Source organism: Nuphar pumila, chromosome 7 (assembly GCF_984573655.1).
Source record: "Nuphar pumila chromosome 7, dmNupPumi1.hap1.1, whole genome shotgun sequence".
Classification (NCBI taxonomy): Eukaryota; Viridiplantae; Streptophyta; class Magnoliopsida; order Nymphaeales; family Nymphaeaceae; genus Nuphar; species Nuphar pumila.
In genome coordinates this window covers 65,246,736-65,272,047 of record NC_143255.1, presented here as the reverse complement: position 1 = coordinate 65,272,047, position 25,312 = coordinate 65,246,736, and positions in this window count along the sequence as shown.

Sequence of the window (25,312 nt, the reverse complement as noted above, 5' to 3'; positions counted from 1 at the left end):
ACTATAAAAAAAAATGATAGCGTTAGAACATATATATGCTTGACTGAATCACCATAATTTTTTTTTGGGAAAGTTCGAACAGATATGTGCATGACTGAGTTACTATGAATTTTTTTTGACAGCCTTAGAACACATATATGCATGATTGAATCACTTTAATTTTTTTTTGACAACCTTAGAACATAAGTATGCTTGATTGAATTTTTTTTTACTTCCTTAGAACACATATATGCATGATTGAATTACTAAGAATTTTTTTTGACAACCTTAGAAGATGTATATTTAGGATTGAAAAACTGTAATTTTTTTTTGACAGCCATAGAACACATATATGCATGATTGAGTCATTATGATTTTTTTTTTACAGCCTTCGAACACGTATATGCCTGATTGAATCACTATAAATTTTTTTTGATAGCCTTAGAACAAATATATGCTTGACTGGGTCACTATAATTTTTTTTTACAAAGCTAGAATACATATATGCATGATTAAGTCACTATGAAATTTTTTTGACAGGCTCAAAACACATATACGCATGATTAAGTCGCTAAAAAAGTTTTTTGAGAGCCTTAGAACACATATATGCATGTACGAATCACTATAAATTTTTTTGCGAGCCTTGGAACACCTATATGCATAATTGAATCACTATGAAATTTTTTGACAGCCCTAGAACACATTTATGTTTGATTGAATAACAATAAAATTTTTTTGACTGCCTTACAAAACATATATGCATGATTGATTTACTATGAATTTTTTTCGACAACCTTAGAAGACGTTTATTTTGGATTGAATCACTGTAATATTTTTTTGACAACCTTCGAACATATATATGCATGATTGAGTCATTATGAATTTTTTTTGACAGCCTTAGAACACGTATATGCCGGATTGAATCATTATGATTTGCTTGTTATAAGGCTGTGAAAAAACACATGATAGTCTTAGAACACATATATGCTTGACTTGGTCTTAGAACACATATATGCTTGACTTGGTCACTATGATTTTTTTTTACAAAGTTAGAACAGATATATGCATGATAGTGTCACTACGAATTTTTTTTGACAGGCTCAGAACACAAATATGCATGATTAAGTCACTAGGAAAATTTTTTGAGAGCCTTACAACACATATATGCATGTATGAATCACTATGAAATTTTTTTAAGAGCCTTAGAACACCTATATGCATGATTGAATCACCATGATTTTTTTTTGACAGCCCTAGAACACATTTATGCTTGATTAAATCACAATAATTTTTTTTTGACAGCCTTAGAGCACATATATGCATGATTGAATTACTATGAAATTTTTTGACAACGTTAGAACACATATAATCATGATTAAATTACTATGAATTTTTTTAACAACCTTAGAAGACATATATTTAGGATTTAATCACTGTAAACCTTTTTTGACAGCCTTAGAACACATATATGCATGATTGAGTCATTATGATTTTTTTTTGTCAGCCTTAGAACACGGATATGCCTGATTGAATCACTATAAAAAAATTTTGATAGACTTAGAACACATATATGCTTGACTGGGTCACTATAATTTTTTTTTACAAAGTTAGAACACATATGCATGATTAAGTCACTGTGAATTTTTTTTGACAGGCTCATAACACATATATGCATGATTAAGTCACGAGAAAAGTTTTTTGAGAGCCTTAGAACACATATATGAATGTACGAGTCACTATGAATTTTTTTTGAGAGCCTTGGAACACGTATATGCATAATTGAATCACTATGAAATTTTTCTGACAGCCCTAGAACACATTTATGGTTGATTGAACCACAATCAGTTTTTCTTTACTGCCTTAGAAAACATATATGCATGATTGATTTACTATGATTTTTTTTTTATAATGTTAGAACACATATATGAATGATTGAATCACTATGAATGTTTTTTGACAGCCCTAGAACACATTTATGCTTGATTGAATCGCAATAAAATTTTTTTGACTGCCTTAGAACACATATATGCATGATTGAATTACTATGATTTTTTTTGACAACGTTAGAACACATATAAGCATGATTGTATTACTATAAATTTTTTTTGACAACCTTGGAAGACGTATATTTAGGATTGAATCACTGTAATTTTTTTTTGACAGCCTTAGAACACATATATGCATGATTGAGTCATTTTGATTTTTTTTTACAGCCTTAGAACATGTATATCCCTGATTGAATCACTATAACTTTTTTTTGATAGCCTTAGAACACAAATATGCTTGACTGGGTCACTCTATTTTTTTTTACAAAGTTAGAACACATATATGCATGATTAAGTCACTATGATTTTTTTTTGACAGGCTCAGAACACATATACGCATGATTAAGTCACTAGAAAAGTTTTTTGAGAGCCTTAGAACACATATATGCATGTACGATTCACTATGAAAATTTTTTGAGGGCCTTGGAACACCTATATGCATAATTGAATCACTATGAATTTTCTGATAGCTCTAGAACACATTTATGGTTGATTGAATCATAATAAAAAAAATTTGACTGCCTTAAAAAACACATATGCTAGATTGAATTACTATGAAATTTTTTTTACGACGTTAGAACACATATACGCATGATTGAATCACAACGAATTTTTTTTGACTTCCTTAGAACACATATATGCTTGATTGAGTTACTATGAAATTTTTTTGGGTACCTTAGAACACATATATGAATGATTGAAAGGTTTTTTGACTTCCTTAGAACACATATATGCATGATTGATTTACTAAGATATTTTTTTGACAATGTTAGAAGACGTATATTTAGGATTGAAAAACTGTATTTTTTTTTGACAACCTTAGAACACATATATGCATGATTGAGTCATTACGATTTTTTTTTTACAGCCTTAGAACACGTATATGCCCGATTGAATCACTATAAATTTTTTTTGATAGCCTTAGAACACATATATGCTTGACTGGGTCACTATAAATTTTTTTACAAAGCTAGAACACATATATGCATGATTAAGTCACTATGAAATTGTTTTGATAGGCTCAGAACACATATACGCATGATTAAGTCGCTAGCAAAGTTTTTTGAGAGCCTTAGAACACATATATGCATGTACGAATCACTATGAAATTTTTTTGAGAGCCTTGGAACACCTATATGCATAATTGAATCACTATGAATTTTTTTTACAGCTCTAGAACACATTTATGGTTGATTGAATCGTAATAATTTTTTTTTAACTACCTTAGAAAACATATATGCATGATTGAATTACTATACATTTTTTTTGACAATGTTAGAACACGTATACACATGATTGAATCACAATGAATTTTTTTTTACTTCCTTAGAACACATACATGCAAGATTAAGTTACTATGAAATTTTTTTGGGTACCTTAGAACACATATATGAATGATTGAATTTTTTTTTACTGCCTTAGAACATATATATGCATGATTGAATCACAATAAAAAAAATTGATAGCGTTAGAACACATATATGCTTGACTGAATCACCATAATTTTTTTTTGGGAAAGTTCGAACAGATATGTGCATGACTGAGTTACTATGAATTTTTTTTGACAGCCTTAGAACACATATATGCATGATTGAATCACTATAATTTTTTTTTGACAACCTTAGAACATAAGTATGCTTGATTGAATTTTTTTTGACTTCCTTAAAACACATATATGCATGATTGAATTACTAAGAATTTTTTTTGACAACCTTAGAAGACGTATATTTAGGATTGAAAAAATGTAATTTTTTTTTGACAACCTTAGAACACATATATGCATGATTGAGTCATTATGATTTTTTTTTTACAGCCTTAGAACACGTATATGCCTGATTGAATCTCTATAAATTTTTTTTGATAGCCTTAGAACAAATATATGCTTGACTGGGTCACTATAAATTTTTTTTACAAAGATAGAATACATATATGCATGATTAAGTCACTATGAAATTTTTTTGACAGCCTCAAAACACATATACGCATGATTAAGTCCCTAAAAAAGTTTTTTGAGAGCCTTAGAACACATATATGCATGTACAAATCACTATGAAATTTTTTTGCGAGCCTTGGAACACCTATATGCATAATTGAATCACTATGAAATTTTTTTGACAGCCCTAGAACACATTTATGGTTGATTGAATCACAATAAATTTTTTTTGACTGCCTTAGAAAACATAAATGCATGATTGAATTACTATGAATTTTTTTTGACAACGTTAGAACACATGTACGCATGATTGAATCATTATGATTTTTTTTTACTTCCTTAGAAAACATATATGCATGATTGAATTACTATGAATTTTTTTTGACAACGTTAGAACACATGTACGCCTGATTGAATCACTATGATTTTTTTTGACTTCCTTAGAACACATATATGCATGATTGAGTTACTATGAATTTTTTTTGGGTACCTTAGAACACATATATGAATGATTGAAATTTTTTTGACTGCCTAAGAACATATATATGCATGATTGAATTACTATAAAAAAAAGTTGATAGCGTTAGAACACATATATGCTTGACTGAATCACCATAAAAATTTTTTGAGAACGTTCGAACAAATATGTGCATGCTTGAGTTACTATGAAATTTTTTGACAGCCTTAGAACACATATATGCTTGATTGAATCACTATAAAAAATTTTTGACAACCTTAGAACATAAGTATGCTTGATTGAAATTTTTTTGACTTCCTTAGAACACATATATGCATGATTGAATCACTATGAATTTTTTTTGACAGCCTTAGAACACATATATGAAAGATTGAATCACAATGAGTTTTTTTTTAAAATGTTGGATCACATATATGCATGATTGAGTCACTGTGAAATTTTTTTAACTGCCTTAGAACACATATGTGCATGACTGAATCACTATGAATTTTTTTGACAAGGTTAGAACACAAATGTGCAAGATTGAGTCACTTTGAGATTTTTTTGACAGCCTTAGCACACATATATGCATGATTGAATCACTATGAATTTTTTTTGACAGCCTTAGAACACATATATGCATGATTAAAATTTTTTGACAACCTTAGAACACATATATGCTTGATTGAATCACTATTAAATTTTTTTGACAGTCGTAGAACACATATATGCATGATTGAATTTTTTTTGACAGCCTAAGAACAATTATATGCATGATCGAATAACTATAACAAATTTTTGACAGCCTAAGAACATATATACGCTTGATTGAATCACTATGATTTTTTTTTGACAACTTTAGAAGACATATGTGCATGATTGGGTCACTATGAAATTTTTCGACTGCCTTACAACACATATATGGATGATTGAATCACTGTAAAGTTTTTTGACAGCTTTAGAACCGGTATATGCATGATTTAAATTTTATTGACATTCTTAGAACAATATATGCATGATTGAAAATTTTTTGACAGCCTTAGAACACATATATGCATTATTAAATGACTAAAATTTTTTAGACAGTCTTTGAACACATATATGCATTATTGAATCACTGTGAAAGTTTTTTGACAGCGTTAAAACATATGTGTGCTTGATTGAATCACAATAAATTTTTTTGATAGCCTTAGAATGCATATATGGATGACTGAATTACTATGAAACGTTTTTGAGAGCCTTAGAACACATATATGCATGATTCAATCACTATGAATTTTTTTGAAAGCCTTAGAACACATGTATGCTTGATTGAATCACATGATAATTTTTTTGACAGCCTGAGAACGCATATATGCATGATTGAATCACTATGAATTTTTTTTAACAATGTTAGAACACATATATGCAAGATAAAATCAGTATGAATTTTTTTTGACAGCCTTAAAACAAATATATGCATGATTGAGTCACTATGAATGTTTTTTAGAAACTTAGAACACATATATGCATGACTGAATTTTTTTTGACAGCCTTAGGACACATATAAGCGTGATTGAATCCCTATAAAAATTTTATGACAGCCTTACAACACATATTTGCTAAACTGAATCACTATGATTATTTTTTACAACGTTAGAGCACATAAATGCATGATTGAGTCTCTATGAATTTTTTTTAACAGCCTTAGAACACATATACACAGGATTGAATCATTATGATTTCTTTTTGACAACCTTAGAACACATATATGTATGATTGAAATTTTTTGACAGCCATAGAACGCATATATGCATGATTGAATAAATATGATTTTTTTTTACAGCCTTAGAACACATATATGCTTGAATGAATCACTATGATTTTTTTTTGACAACGTTAGAACACATATATGCATGATTGAGTCGCTATGAAATTTTTTTGACGTCTTTGAACAGATATATACATGATTGAATCACAATGATTTTTTTTTTACATCCTTAGAACACATATATGAATGATTGAATTTTTTTTGATAGCGTTAGAAGACATATATGCATGATTAAATCACTATAAAAAAAATTTGACAGCCTTAGAACACATATATGAATGATTGAATCATTATAATTTTTTTTTGACAACGTTAAAGCACATATATGCATGATCCAGTCACTATGAAAGTTTTTGACAGCCATAGAACACGTGCATGCAAGATTGAATCACTATGAAATTTTTTTGGATTAAATGACATGTTCATGATTGAATCAATATGAAATTTTTTCAACAACGTTAGAACACAAATATGCCTGATTGAGTCACTATGAAATTTTTTGGACAGCCTTATAACACATAAATGCATGGTTAAATCACTATAAAAAAATTTGACATCCTTACAACACATATATGCTTGACTGAGTCACAATGGATTTTTTTTTACAACGTTATAACACCTATATGCAAGATTGAGTCACTATGAAATTTTTTTGACAGCCTTATAACAGATATTTGCATGATTGAATGACAATGAAATTTTTTAGACAACCTTAAAACACATATATGCATGATTAAACCACTATGATTTTTTTTTAGAGCCTTAGAACACATATACCCATGATTGAATCACTATAAATTTTTTTTGACAGCCTTAGAGCACATATATGCATGATTGAGTCACTATGAATTTTTTTTTACAGCCTTAGAACACATATATGAATGATTAAATTACTATGAAATTTCTTTGACTGCCTTAGAACACATATGTGCATGATTGAAATTGTTTGACAGCCATAGAATGTATATATGCATGATTGAATCACTATGAAACTTTTTTGATATCCTTAGAACTCATATATGAAGGATTGAATCACTCAGACATTTTTTTGACAGCCTTAGAACACATATATGCATGATTGAGTCACTATAAATTTTTTTGGACAGTGTTAGAACACACGTATGTAGGTTTGAATCACTATGAAATTTTTTTTATAGCGTTACAACACATATATGCATGATTGAATTACTATGATTTTTTTTTGACAACATTAGAACACATATATGCATGATTGAGTCACTATGAAATTTTTTTGACAGCCTTAGAACATGTATATGCATGATTGAATCACAATATTTTTTTTGACAGTCTTAGAGCACATATACACCTGACTGAGTCACTATGATTTTTTTTTACAGCGTTAGAACACATATATGCTTGATTGAGACACTAAGAATTTTTTTTTACAGCCTTAGAACAAATATATGCCTGATTGAATCACTATGAAATTTTTTTGACAGCCTTAGAATACATATATGCATCTTTGAATATTTTTTGGCAGCCTTAGAAGATATATATGGATGGTTGAATCACAATGAATTTTTTTTTAGAGCCTTATAACACATATACGCATGATTGAACCACTATGAATTTTTTTGACAACGTTCAAACACAAATATGCATGATTGAGTCACTATGAATTTTTTTTGACAGCCTTAAAACACATGTATGCTTGATTAAATCACAACGAAATTTTTTTGACTACCTTAGTAAACATATATGCATGATTAAATTTCAATGATTTTTTTTTGACAACGTTAGAACACATATATGCATGATTGAGTCACAATGAATTTTTTTTGACAACCGTAGAATATGCTAGATTGAATCACTATGAATTTTGTTTGATAGCCTTAGAACACACATATGCATGATTGAAAGACCGTAAAAATTTTTTGAAAGCCATAGAACACATATATGCATGATTGAAATTTTTTTGATAGCCTTAGAACACATATGTGCATGATTGCATCATTATAACATTTTTTTGACAGCCTTAGAAGACATATATGCTTGAGTGAAATTTTTTTGATAGCCTTAGAACACATGTATGCATGATTCAATCGCTATGAATTTTTTTGACAGCCTTAGAACACATATATAAATGATTAAATCACTATGAATTTTTTTTGACAACGTTGGAACACATATATGCATGATTGAGTCTCTATGAAATTTTTTTAACAGCCTTAGAACACATATATACATGAATGAATGAATATGAATTTTTTTTAAGAATTTAGGAAACAGATATGCATGATTGAGTCACTATAAATTTTTTTGGACAGCCTTATAACATATATATGCATGATTGAAATTTTTTTGACAGCATAAGAACACATATATGCATGATTGAATCACTATATAAAAAAATTGACAACCTTAGAACACATATACGCTTGACTGAGTCACTATGATTTTTTTTTTACAACATTAGAAAATCTATATGCATGATTAAGTCACTATGAATTTTTTTTGACATCCTTACAACAGATATTTGCAAGATTGAATCACAATGAAATTTTTTAGACAGCCTTAGAAAACATATATACATGATTAAACCACTATGATTTTTTTTAGAGCCTTAGAACACATATACCCATGATTGAATCACTATAAAATTTTTTTTACAGCCTTAGAACACATATATGCATGATTGAGTCAATAAAAAATTTTTTTGACAGCCTTAGAACACATATATCAATGATTAAATCATTATGAAATTTTTTTGACAGCGTTAGAACACATATATGCATGATTGAAATTTGTTGGACAGCCATAGAATACATATATGCATGATTGAATCACTATGAATTTTTTTTGATAACCTTAGAACACATATATGAATGATTGAATCACTCAGACATTTTTTTGACAGCTTAGAACACATATTTGCACGATTGAGTCACTAAGAAATTTTTTGGACAGTGTTAGAACACATGTATGCAAAATGGAATCCTTATGAAATTTTTTTACTGCCTTACAACACATATATGCATGATTGAATTACTATGAAATTTTTTTGACAAGGTTAGAACACATATATGCATGATTGAGTCACTATGAAATTTTTTTGACAGCCTTAGAACACGTATATGCATGATTGAATCACAATATTTTTTTTTCGACAGCCTTAGAACAAATATATTACTGACTGAGTCACTATGATTTTTTTTGACAACGTTAGAACAGATATATGCTTGATTGAGACACGATGAATTTTTTTTTACAGCCTTAGAACAAATATATGCATGATTGAATCACTATGAAATTTTTTTGACAGGCTTAGAATGCATATATGCATCATTGAAATTTTTCTGGCTGCCTCACAAGACATATATGCATGGTTGAATCACAATGAAATTTTTTTGACAGCCTTAGAACACATATATGCAAGATTGAATCACAATGAAATTTTTTAGACAGCCTTATAACACATATATGCATGATTAAATTACTATGATTTTTTTTTAGAGCCATAGAACATATATACGCATGATTGAATCACTATGAAATTTTTTTGACAGCCTTACAACACATACATGCATGATTGAAATTTGTTTGACAGCCATAGAATACGTCTATGCAGGATTGAATCGCTATGAAATTTTTTTGATAACCTTAAAACACATATATGAATGATTGAATCACTCAGACATTTTTTTGACAGCCTAAGAACACATATTTGCATGAATGAGTCACTAAGATTTTTTTTGGACAGTGTTAGAACACATGTATGCAAAATGGAATCACTATGAATTTTTTTTGATAGCCTTACAACACATATATGCATGATTGAATTACTATGATTTTTTTTTGACAAGGTTAGAACACATATATGCATGATTGAGTCACTATGAAAATTTTTTGACACCCATAGAACACGTATATGCATGATTGAATCACAATATTTTTTTTTTCGAGAGCCTTAGAACAAATATATTCCTGACTGAGGCACTATGATTTTTTTTGACAACGTTAGAACAGATATATGCTTGATTGAGACACGATGAATTTTTTTTACAGCCTTAGAACAAATATATGCATGATTGAATCACTATGAATTTTTTTTGCCAGGCTTAGAATACATATATGCATCATTGAAATTTTTCTGGCTGCCTCACAAGACATATATGCATGGTTGAATCACAATGAAATTTTTTTGAGAGCTTTAGAACACATATATGCAGGATTGAACCACTATGATTTTTTTTTGACAATGTTCAAACACAAATATGCATAATTGAGTCACTATGAATTTTTTTTGACAGCCTTAGAACACATGTATGCTTGATTGAATCACAATGAAATTTTTTTGGCTGCCTTAGAACACATATATGCATGATTGAATTAATATGATTTTTTTTGACAACATTAAAACACATACATGCATGATTGAGTCACCATGAAATTTTTTTGACAGCCTTAGAACACATGTATGCAAGATTGAATCACTATGAATTTTTGTTGTGAGCCTTAGAACACATATATGCATGATTGAGTTACTATGAATTTTTTTTGGGTACCTTAGAACACATATATGAATGATTGAAAGTTTTTTGACTGCCTTAGAACATATATATGCATGATTGAATCACTATAAAAAAAATTTGTTAGCGTTAGAACACATATATGCTTGACTGAATCACCATAATTTTTTTTTGGGAAAGTTCGGACAGATATGTGCATGATTGAGTTACTATGAAAGTTTTTTGATAGCCTTATAACACATATATGCATGATTGAATCACTATAAATTTTTTTTGACAACCTTAGAACATAAGTATGCTTGATTGAATTTTTTTTGACTTCCTTAGAACACATATATGCATGATTGATTTACTAAGAATTTTTTTTGACAAAGTTAGAAGACGTATATTTAGGATTGAAAAACTATATTTTTTTTTACAACCTTAGAACACATATATGCATGATTGAGTCATTATGATTTTTTTTTTACAGCCTTAGAACACGTATATGCCTGATTGAATCACTATAATTTTTTTTTGATAGCCTTAGAACACATATATGCTTGACTAGGTCACTATAAATTTTTTTACAAAGCTAGAATACATATATGCATGATTAAGTCACTATGAAATTGTTTTGACAGGCTCAGAACACATATACGCATGATTAAGTTGCTAGAAAAGTTTTTTGAGAGCCTTAGAACACATATATGCATGTGCGAATCACTATGAAATTTTTTTGAGAGCCTTGGAACACCTATATGCATAATTGAATCACTATGAATTTTTTTTACAGCTCTAGAACACATTTATGGTTGATTGAATCGTAATAATTTTTTTTTAACTACCTTAGAAAACATATATGCATGATTGAATTACTATAAATTTTTTTTGACAATGTTAGAACACGTATACACATGATTGAATCACAATGAATTTTTTTTGACTTTCTTAGAACACAAATATGCTAGATTAAGTTACTATGAAATTTTTTTGGGTACCTTAGAACACATATATGAATGACTGAAATTTTTTTGACTGCCTTAGAACATATATATGCATGACTGAATCACTATAAACAAAATTGATAGCGTTAGAACACATATATGCTTGACTGAATCACCATAATTTTTTTTTGGGAAAGTTCGAACAGATATGTGCATGACTGAGTTACTATGAAAGTTTTTTGATAGCCTTATAACACATATATGCATGATTGAATCACTATAAATTTTTTTTGACAACCTTAGAACATAAGTATGCTTGATTGAATTTTTTTTGACTTCCTTAGAACACATATATGCATGATTGATTTACTAAGAATTTTTTTTGACAAAGTTAGAAGACGTATATTTAAGATTGAAAAACTATATTTTTTTTTACAACCTTAGAACACATATATGCATGATTGAGTCATTATGATTTTTTTTTTACAGCCTTAGAACACGTATATGCCTGATTGAATCACTATAATTTTTTTTTGATAGCCTTAGAACACATATATGCTTGACTAGGTCACTATAATTTTTTTTACAAAGCTAGAATACATATATGCATGATTAAGTCACTATGAAATTGTTTTGACAGGCTCAGAACACATATACGCATGATTAAGTTGCTAGAAAAGTTTTTTGAGAGCCTTAGAACACATATATGCATGTGCGAATCACTATGAATTTTTTTTGAGAGCCTTGGAACACCTATATGCATAATTGAATCACTATGAATTTTTTTTACAGCTCTAGAACACATTTATGGTTGATTGAATCGTAATAATTTTTTTTTAACTACCTTAGAAAACATATATGCATGATTGAATTACTATAAATTTTTTTTGACAATGTTAGAACACGTATACACATGATTGAATCACAATGAATTTTTTTTGACTTTCTTAGAACACATATATGCTAGATTAAGTTACTATGAAATTTTTTTGGGTACCTTAGAACACATATATGAATGACTGAAATTTTTTTGACTGCCTTAGAACATATATATGCATGACTGAATCACTATAAACAAAATTGATAGCGTTAGAACACATATATGCTTGACTGAATCACCATAATTTTTTTTTGGGAAAGTTCGAACAGATATGTGCATGACTGAGTTACTATGAATTTTTTTTGACAGCCTTAGAACACATATATGCATGATTGAATCACTATAAATTTTTTTTGACAACCTTAGAACATAAGTATGCTTGATTGAATTTTTTTTTACTTCCTTAGAACACATATATGCATGATTGAATTACTAAGAATTTTTATTGACAACCTTAGAAGACGTATATTTAGGATTGAAAAACTGTAATTTTTTTTTTGACAGTCTTAGAACACATATATGCATGATTGAGTCATTATGATTTTTTTTTACAGCCTTAGAACACGTATATGCCTGATTGAATCTCTATAATTTTTTTTTGATAGCCTTAGAACAAATATATGCTTGACTGGGTCACTATAAATTTTTTTTACAAAGCTAGAATACATATATGCATGATTAAGTCACTATGAAATTTTTTTGACAGGCTCAAAACACATATACGCATGATTAATTCGCTAAAAAAGTTTTTTGAGAGCCTTAGAACACATATATGCATGTACGAATCACTATGAAAATTTTTTGCGAGCCTTGGAACACATATATGCATAATTGAATCACTATGAAAATTTTTTGACTGCCTTAGAAAACATATATGCAAGATTGAATTACTATGAATTTTTTTTTACAACGTTAGAACACATGTACGCATGATTGAATCATTATGATTTTTTTTACTTCCTTAGAAAACATATATGCATGATTGAATTACTATGAATTTTTTTTCACAACGTTAGAACACATGTACGCATGATTGAATCACTATGATTTTTTTTGACTTCCTTAGAACACATATATGCATGATTGAGTTACTATGATTTTTTTTTGGGTACCTTAGAACACATATATGAATGATTAAATTTTTTTTGACTGCCTAAGAACATATATATACATGATTGAATTACTATAAAAAAAAGTTGATAGCGTTAGAACACATATATGGTTGACTGAATCACCATAAATTTTTTTTGAGAACGTTCAAACAAATATGTGCATGCTTGAGTTACTATGAAATTTTTTGACAGCCTTAGAACACATATATGCATGATTGAGTCACTGTGAAATTTTTTTAACAGCCTTAGAACACATATGTGCATGACTGAATCACTATGAATTTTTTTGACAAGGTTAGAACACAAATGTGCAAGATTGAGTCACTTTGAGATTTTTTTGACAGCCTTAGCACACATATATGCATGATTGAATCACTATGAATTTTTTTTGACAGCCTTAGAACAGATATATGCATGATTAAAATTTTTTGACAACCTTAGAACACATATATGCTTGATTGAATCACTATTAAATTTTTTTGACAGTCGTAGAACACATATATGCATGATTGAATTTTTTTTGACAGCCTAAGAACAATTATATGCATGATCGAATAACTATAACAAATTTTTGACAGCCTAAGAACATATATACGCTTGATTGAATCACTATGATTTTTTTTTTGACAACTTTAGAAGACATATGTGCATGATTGGGTCACTATGAAATTTTTCTGACTGCCTTACAACACATATATGGATGATTGAATCACTGTAAAATTTTTTGACAGCTTTAAAACCGGTATATGCATGATTTAAATTTTATTGACATCCTTAGAACAAAATATGGATGATTGAAATTTTTTTGACAGCCTTTGAACACATATATGCATTATTAAATGACTAAAATTTTTTAGACAGTCTTTGAACACATATATGCATTATTGAATCACTGTGAAAGTTTTTTTACAGCGTTAAAACATATGTGTGCTTGATTGAATCACAATAAATTTTTTTGACAGCCTTAGAATGCATATATGGATGATTGAATTACTATGAAACGTTTTTGAGAGCCTTAGAACACATATATGCATGATTCAATCACTATGAATTTTTTTGAAAGCCTTAGAACACATGTATGCTTGATTGAATCACATGGAAATTTTTTTGACAGCCTTAGAACGCATATATGCATGATTGAATCACTATGAAATTTTTTTAACATTGTTAGAACACATATATGCAAGATAAAATCACTATGAATTTTTTTTGACAGCCTTAAAACAAATATATGCATGATTGAGTCACTATGAATGTTTTTTAGAAACTTAGAACCCATATATGCATGATTGAAATTTTTTTGACAGCCTTAGGACACATATAGGCGTGATTGAATCCCTATAAAATTTTTATGACAGCCTTACAACACATATTTGCTAAACTGAATTATTTTTTACAACGTTAGAGCACATATATGCATGATTGAGTCTCTATGAATTTTTTTTGACAGCCTTAGAACACATATACACAGGATTGAATCACTATGATTTCTTTTTGACAGCCTTAGAACACATATATGCATGATTGAAATTTTTTGACAGCCATAGAACGCATATATGCATGATTGAATAAATATGATTTTTTTTTTACAGCCTTAGAACACATATATGCTTGAATGAATCACTATGATTTTTTTTTGACAATGTTAGAACACATATATGCATGATTGAGTCGCTATGAAAATTTTTTGACATCTTTGAACAGATATATACATGATTGAATCACAACGATTTCTCTTTTACATCCTTAGAATACATATATGAATGATTGAATTTTTTTTTATAACATTAGAAGACATATATGCATGATTAAATCACTATAAAAAAATTTTGACAGCCTTAGAACACATATATGAATGATTGAATCATTATAATTTTTTTTTGACAACGTTAAAGCACATATATGCATGATTCAGTCACTATGAAAGTTTTTTGACAGCCATAGAACACGTGCATGCAAGATTGAATCACTATGAAATTTTTTTGGATCACTACGACATATTCATGATTGAATCAATATGAAATTTTTTCAACAACGTTAGAACACAAATATGCCTGATTGAGTCACTATGAAATTTTTTGGACAGCCTTATAACACATAAATGCATGGTTAAATCACTATAAAAAAATTTGACATCCTTACAACACATATATGCTTGACTGAGTCACAGTGGATTTTTTTTTACAACGTTATAACACCTATATGCAAGATTGAGTCACTATGAAATTTTTTTGACAGCCTTATAACAGATATTTGCATGATTGAATCACAATGAAATTTTTTAGACAGCCTTAGAACACATATATGCATGACTAAACCACTATGATTTTTTTTTAGAGCCTTAGAACACATATACCCATGATTGAATCATTATAAAAAATTTTTGACAGCCTTAGAGCACATATATGCATGATTGAGTCACTATGAATTTTTTTTGACAGCCTTAGAACACATATATGAATGATTAAATTACTTTGAAATTTCTTTGACTGCCTTAGAACACATATATGCATGATTGAAATTGTTTGACAGCCATAGAATATATATATGCATGATTGAATCACTATGAAACTTTTTTGATATCCTTAGAACTCATATATGAAGGATTGAATCACTGAGACATTTTTTTGACAGCCTTAGAACACATATATGCATGATTGAGTCACTATAAATTTTTTTGGACAGTGTTAGAACACACGTATGTAGGTTTGAATCACTATGAATTTTTTTTTATAGCGTTACAACACATATATGCATGATTGAATTACTATGAATTTTTTTTGACAACATTAGAACACATATATGCATGATTGAGTCACTATGAAATTTTTTTGACAGCCTTAGAACATGTATATGCATGATTGAATCACAATATTTTTTTTGACAGTCTTAGAGCACATATACACCTGACTGAGTCACTACGATTTTTTTTTACAGCGTTAGAACACATATATGCTTGATTGAGACACTAAGAATTTTTTTTTACAGCCTTAGAACAAATATATGCCTGATTGAATCACTATGAAAGTTTTTTGACAGCCTTAGAATACATATATGCATCTTTGAATATTTTGGCAGCCTTAGAAGACATATATGGATGGTTGAATCACAATGAATTTTTTTTTAGAGCCTTATAACACATATACGCATGATTGAACCACTATGAATTTTTTTGACAACGTTCAAACACAAATATGCATGATTGAGTCACTATGAATTTTTTTTGACAGCCTTAAAACACATGTATGCTTTATTAAATCACAACGAAATTTTTTTGACTACCTTAGTAAACATATATGCATGATTAAATTTCAATGATTTTTTTTTGACAACGTTAGAACACATATATGCATGATTGAGTCACAATGAATTTTTTTTGACAACCTTAGAATATCTGTATGCTAGATTGAATCACTATGAATTTTGTTTGATAGCCTTAGAACACACATATGCATGATTTAAAGACCGTAAAAATTTTTTGAAAGCCATAGAACACATATATGCATGATTGAAATTTTTTTGATAGCCTTAGAACACATATGTGCATGATTGCATCATTATAACATTTTTTTGACAGCCTTAGAAGACATATATGCATGAGTGAATTTTTTTTGATAGCCTTAGAACACATGATTGCATGATTCAATCGCTATGAATATTTTTGACAGCCTTAGAACACATATATAAATGATTAAATCACTATGAAATTTTTTTGACAACGTTGGAACACATATATGCATGATTGAGTCTCTATGAAATTTTTTTAACAGCCTTAGAACACATATATACATGAATGAATGAATATGAATTTTTTTTAAGAATTTAGGAAACAAATATGCATGATTGAGTCACTATAAATTTTTTTGGACAGCCTTATAACTTATATATGCATGATTGAAATTTTTTTGACAGCATAAGAACACATATATGCATGATTGAATCACTATATAAAAAAATTGACAACCTTAGAACACATATACGCTTGACTGAGTCACTATGATTTTTTTTTACAACGTTAGAAAACCTATATGCATGATTAAGTCACTATGATTTTTTTTTGACATCCTTACAACAGATATTTGCAAGATTGAATCACAATGAAATTTTTTAGACAGCCTTAGAAAACATATATACATGATTAAACCACTATGATTTTTTTTAGAGCCTTAGAACACATATACCCATGATTGAATCACTATAAAATTTTTTTGACAGCCTTAGAACACATATATGCATGATTGAGTCAATAAGAAATTTTTTTGACAGCCTTAGAACACATATATCAATGATTAAATCATTATGAAATTTTTTCGACAACCTTAGAACACATATATGCATGATTGAAATTTGTTGGACAGCCATAGAATACATATATGCATGATTGAATCACTATGAAATTTTTTTGATAACCTTAGAACACATATATGAATGATTGAATCACTCAGACATTTTTTTGACAGCTTAGAACACATATTTGCATGATTGAGTCACTAAGAAATTTTTTGGACAGTGTTAGAACACATGTATGCAAAATGGAATCCTTATGAATTTTTTTGATAGCCTTACAACACATATATGCATGATTGAATTACTATGAATTTTTTTTGACAAGGTTAGAACACGTATATGCATGATTGAATCACAATATTTTTTTTGACAACCTTAGAACAAATATATTACTGACTGAGTCACTATGATTTTTTTTTACAACGTTAGAACAGATATATGCTTGATTGAGACACGATGAATTTTTTTTTACAGTCTTACAACAAATATATGCATGATTGAATCACTATGAAATTTTTTTGACAGGCTTAGAATGCATATATGCATCATTGAAATTTTTCTGGCTGCCTCACAAGACATATATGCATGGTTGAATCACAATGAAATTTTTTTGACAGCCTTAGAACACATATATGCAAGATTGAATTACAATGAAATTTTTTAGACAGCCTTATAACACATATATGCATGATTAAATTACTATGATTTTTTTTTAGAGCCGTAGAACATATATACGCATGATTGAATCACTATGAAATTTTTTTGACAGCCTTAGAACACATATATGCTTGATTAAAATTTGTTTGACAGCCATAGAATACATATATGCAGGATTGAATCGCTATGAAATTTTTTTGATAACCTTAAAACACATATATGAATGATTGAATCACTCAGACATTTTTTTGACAGCCTTAGAACACATATTTGCATGATTGAGTCACTAAGAATTTTTTTGGACAGTGTTAGAACACATGTATGCAAAATGGAATCAATATGAAATTTTTTTGATAGCCTTACAACACATATATGCATGATTGAATTACTATAAATTTTTTTTGACAAGGTTAGAACACATATATGCATGATTGAGTCACTATGAAAATTTTTTGACACCCATAGAACACGTATATGCATGATTGAATCAAAATATTTTTTTTTCGACAGCCTTAGAACTAATATATTCCTGACTGAGTCACTATGATTTTTTTTGACAACGTTAGAACAGATATATGCTTGATTGAGACACGATGAATTTTTTTTACAGCCTTAGAACAAATATATGCATGATTGAATCACTATGAATTTTTTTTGCCAGGCTTAGAATACATATATGCATCATTGAAATTTTTCTGGCTGCCTCACAAGACATATATGCATGGTTGAATCACAATGAAATTTTTTTGAGAGCTTTAGAACACATATATGCAGGATTGAACCACTATGATTTTTTTTTTACAATGTTTAAACACAAATATGCATAATTGAGTCACTATGAATTTTTTTTGACAGCCTTAGAACACATGTATGCTTGATTGAATCACAATGAAATTTTTTTGGCTGCCTTAGAACACATATATGCATGATTGAATTAATATGATTTTTTTTTACAACGTTAAAACACATACATGCATGATTGAGTCACCATGAATTTTTTTTGACAGCCTTAGAACACATGTATGCAAGATTGAATCACTATGATTTTTTGTTGTGAGCCTTAGAACACATATATGCATGATTGAGTTACTATGAAATTTTTTTGGGTACCTTAGAACACATATATGAATGATTGAAAGTTTTTTGACTGCCTTAGAACATATATATGCATGATTGAATCACTATAAAAAAAATTTGTTACCGTTAGAACACATATATGCTTGACTGAATCACCATAATTTTTTTTTTGGGAAAGTTCGAACAGATATGTGCATGACTGAGTTACTATGAATTTTTTTTGACAGCCTTAGAACACATATATGCATGTTTGAATCACTATAAATTTTTTTTGACAAACTTAGAACATAAGTATGCTTGATTGAATTTTTTTTGACTTCCTTAGAACAAATATATGCATGATTGATTTACTAAGAATTTTTTTTGACAACCTTAGAAGACGTATATTTAGGATTGAAAAACTGTAATTTTTTTTTGACAGCCTTAGAACACATATATGCATGATTGAGTCATTATGATTTTTTTTTACAGCCTTAGAACACGTATATGCCTTAGAACAAATATATGCTTGACTGGGTCACTATAATTTTTTTTTACAAAGCTAGAATACATATATGCATGATTAAGTCACTATGAAATTTTTTTGACAGGCTCAAAACACATATACGCATGATTAATTCGCTAAAAAAGTTTTTTGAGAGCCTTAGAACACATATATGCATGTACGAATCACTATGAAAATTTTTTGCGAGCCTTGGAACACCTATATGCATAATTGAATCACTATGAAATTTTTTTGACAGCCCTAGAACACATTTATGGTTGATTGAATCACAATAAAATTTTTTTGACTGCCTTAGAAAACATATATGCATGATTGAATTACTATGAATTTTTTTTTACAACGTTAGAACACATGTACGCATGATTGAATCATTATGATTTTTTTTACTTCCTTAGAAAACATATATGCATGATTGAATTACTATGAATTTTTTTTCACAACGTTAGAACACATGTACGCATGATTGAATCACTATGATTTTTTTTGACTTCCTTAGAACACGTATATGCATGATTGAGTTACTATGATTTTTTTTTGGGTACCTTAGAACACATATATGAATGATTGAAATTTTTTTGACTGCCTAAGAACATATATATACATGATTGAATTACTATAAAAAAAGTTGATAGCGTTAGAACACCTATATGCTTGACTGAATCACCATAAATGTTTTTTGAGAACGTTCGAACAAATATGTGCATGCTTGAGTTACTATGAAATTTTTTGACAGCCTTAGAACACATATATGCTTGATTGAATCACTATAAAAATTTTTTGACAACCTTAGAACATAAGTATGCTTGATTGAAATTTTTTTGACTTCCTTAGAACATATTTGCATGATTGAATCACTATGAAATTTTTTTGACAGCCTTAGAACACATATATGAAAGATTGAATCACAATGAGTTTTTTTTTTACAATGTTGGATAACATATATGCATGATTGAGTCACTGTGAAATTTTTTTAACAGCCTTAGAACACATATGTGCATGACTGAATCACTATGATTTTTTTTGACAAGGTTAGAACACAAATGTGCAAGATTGAGTCACTTTGAGATTTTTTTGACAGCCTTAGCACACATATATGCATGATTAAATCACTATGAACTTTTTTTGACAGCCTTAGAACACATATATGCATGATTAAATTTTTTTGACAACCTTAGAACACATATATGCTTGATTGAATCACTATTAATTTTTTTTGACAGTCGTAGAACACATATATGCATGATTGAATTTTTTTTGACTGCCTAAGAACAATTATATGCATGATCGAATAACTATAACAAATTTTTGACAGCCTAAGAACATATATACGCTTGATTGAATCACTACGATTTTTTTTTTGACAACTTTAGAAGACATATGTGCATGATTGGGTCACTATGAAATTTTTCTGACTGCCTTACAACACATATATGGATGATTGAATCACTGTAAAATTTTTTGACAACTTTAAAACCGGTATATGCATGATTTAAATTTTATTGACATCCTTAGAACAATATATGGATGATTGAAATTTTTTTGACAGCCTTAGAACACATATATGCATTATTAAATGACTACAATTTTTTAGACAGTCTTTGAACACATATATGCATTATTGAATCACTGTGAAAGTTTTTTTACAGCGTTAAAACATATGTGTGCTTGATTGAATCACAATAAATTTTTTTGACAGCCTTAGAATGCATATATGGATGATTGAATTACTATGAAACGTTTTTGAGAGCCTTAGAACACATATATGCATGATTCAATCACTATGAATTTTTTTGAAAGCCTTAGAACACATGTATGCTTGATTGAATCACATGGAAATTTTTTTGACAGCCTTAGAACGCATATATGCATGATTGAATCACTATGAATTTTTTTTAACAATGTTAGAACACATATATGCAAGATAAAATCACTATGAATTTTTTTTGACAGCCTTAAAACAAATATATGCATGATTGAGTCACTATGAATGTTTTTTAGAAACTTAGAACCCATATATGCATGATTGAAATTTTTTTGACAGCCTTAGGACACATATAGGCGTGATTGAATCCCTATAAAATTTTTATGACAGCCTTACAACACATATTTGCTAAACTGAATCACTATGATTATTTTTTACAACGTTAGAGCACATATATGCATGATTGAGTCTCTATGAATTTTTTTTGACAGCCTTAGAACACATATACACAGGATTGAATCACTATGATTTCTTTTTGACAGCCTTAGAACACATATATGCATGATTGAAATTTTTTGACAGCCATAGAACGCATATATGCATGATTGAATAAATATGATTTTTTTTTACAGCCTTAGAACACATATATGCTTGAATGAATCACTATGATTTTTTTTTGACAACGTTAGAACACATATATGCATGATTGAGTCGCTATGAAATTTTTTTGACGTCTTTGAACAGATATATACATGATTGAATTACAATGATTTTTTTTTTACATCCTTAGAACACATATATGAATGATTGAATTTTTTTTGATAGCGTTAGAACACATATATGCATGATTAAATCACTATAAAAAACATTTGACAGCCTTAGAACACATATATGAATGATTGAATCATTATAATTTTTTTTTGACAACGTTAAAGCACATATATGCATGATTCAGTCACTATGAAAGTTTTTTGACAGCCATAGAACACGTGCATGCAAGATTGAATCACTATGAAATTTTTTTGGATCACTACGACATATTCATGATTGAATCAATATGAAATTTTTTCAACAACGTTAGAACACAAATATGCCTGATTGAGTCACTATGAAATTTTTTGGACAGCCTTATAACACATAAATGCATGGTTAAATCACTATAAAAAAATTTGACATCCTTACAACACATATATGCTTGACTGAGTCACAGTGGATTTTTTTTTACAACGTTATAACACCTATATGCAAGATTGAGTCACTATGAAATTTTTTTGACAGCCTTATAACATATATTTGCATGATTGAATCACAATGAAATTTTTTAGACAGCCTTAGAACACATATATGCATGATTAAACCACTATGATTTTTTTTTAGAGCCTTAGAACAAATATACCCATGATTGAATCACTATAAATTTTTTTTGACAGCCTTAGAGCACATATATGCATGATTGAGTCACTATGATTTTTTTTGACAACCTTAAAACACATATATGAATGATTAAATTACTATGAAATTTCTTTGACTGCCTTAGAACACATATATGCATGATTGAAATTGTTTGACAGCCATAGAATATATATATGCATGATTGAATCACTATGAAACTTTTTTGATATCCTTAGAACTCATATATGAAGGATTGAATCACTGAGACATTTTTTTGACAGCCTTAGAACACATATATGCATGATTGAGTCACTATAAATTTTTTTGGACAGTGTTAGAACACACGTATGTAGGTTTGAATCACTATGAATTTTTTTTGATAGCGTTACAACACATATATGCATGATTGAATTACTATGAATTTTTTTTTACAACATTAGAACACATATATGCATGATTGAGTCACTATGAAATTTTTTTGACAGCCTTAGAACATGTATATGCATGATTGAATCACAATATTTTTTTTGACAGTCTTAGAGCACATATACACCTGACTGAGTCACTATGATTTTTTTTTACAGCGTTAGAACACATATATGTATGATTGAGACACTAAGAATTTTTTTTTATAGCCTTAGAACAAATATATGCCTGATTGAATCACTATGAATTTTTTTTGACAGCCTTAGAATACATATATGCATCTTTGAATATTTTTTGGCAGCCTTAGAAGACATATATGGATGGTTGAATCACAATGATTTTTTTTTTAGAGCCTTATAACACATATACGCATGATTGAACCACTATGAATTTTTTTGACAACGTTAAAACACAAATATGGGTGATTGAGTCACTATGAATTTTTTTTGACAGCCTTAGAACACATGTATGCTTGATTAAATCACAACGAAATTTTTTTGACTACCTTAGTAAACATATATGCACGATTAAATTTCAATGATTTTTTTTTTACAACGTTAGAACACATATATGCATGATTGAGTCATAATGAATTTTTTTTGACAACCTTAGAATATGTGTATGCTAGATTGAATCACTATGAATTTTGTTTGATAGCCTTAGAACACACATATGCATGATTGAAAGACCGTAAAAAATTTTTGAAAGCCATAGAACACATATATACATGATTGAAATTTTTTTGATAGCCTTAGAACACATATGTGCATGATTGCATCATTATAACATTTTTTTGACAGCCATAGAAGACATATATGCATGAGTGAAATTTTTTTGATAGCCTTAGAACACATGTATGCATTATTCAATCGCTATGAATTTTTTTGACAGCCTTAGAACACATATATAAATGATTAAATCACTATGAAATTTTTTTGACAACGTTGGAACACATATATGCATGATTGAGTCTCTATGAAATTTTTTTAACAGCCTTAGAACACATATATACATGAATGAATGAATATAATTTTTTTTTAAGAATTTAGGAAACAAATATGCATGATTGAGTCACTATAAATTTTTTTGGACAGCCTTATAACATATATATGCATGATTGAAATTTGTTTGACAGCATAAGAACACATATATGCATGATTGAATCACTATATAAAAAATTTGACAACCTTAGAACACATATACGCTTGACTGAGTCACTATGATTTTTTTTTAAAACGTTAGAAAACCTATATGCATCATTAAGTCACTATGATTTTTTTTTGACAGCCTTACAACAGATATTTGCAAGATTGAATCACAATGAAATTTTTTAGACAGCCTTAGAAAACATATATAAATGATTAAACCACTATGATTTTTTTTTAGAGCCTTAGAACACATATACCCATGATTGAATCACTATAAATTTTTTTTGACAGCCTTAGAACACATATATGCATGATTGAGTCACTAAGAAATTGTTTTGACAGCCTTAGAACACATATATCAATGATTAAATCATTCTGAAATTTTTTTGACAGCCTTAGAACACATATATGCTTGATTGAAATTTGTTTGACAGCCATAGAATACATATATGCATGATTGAATCACTATGAAATTTTTTTGATAAC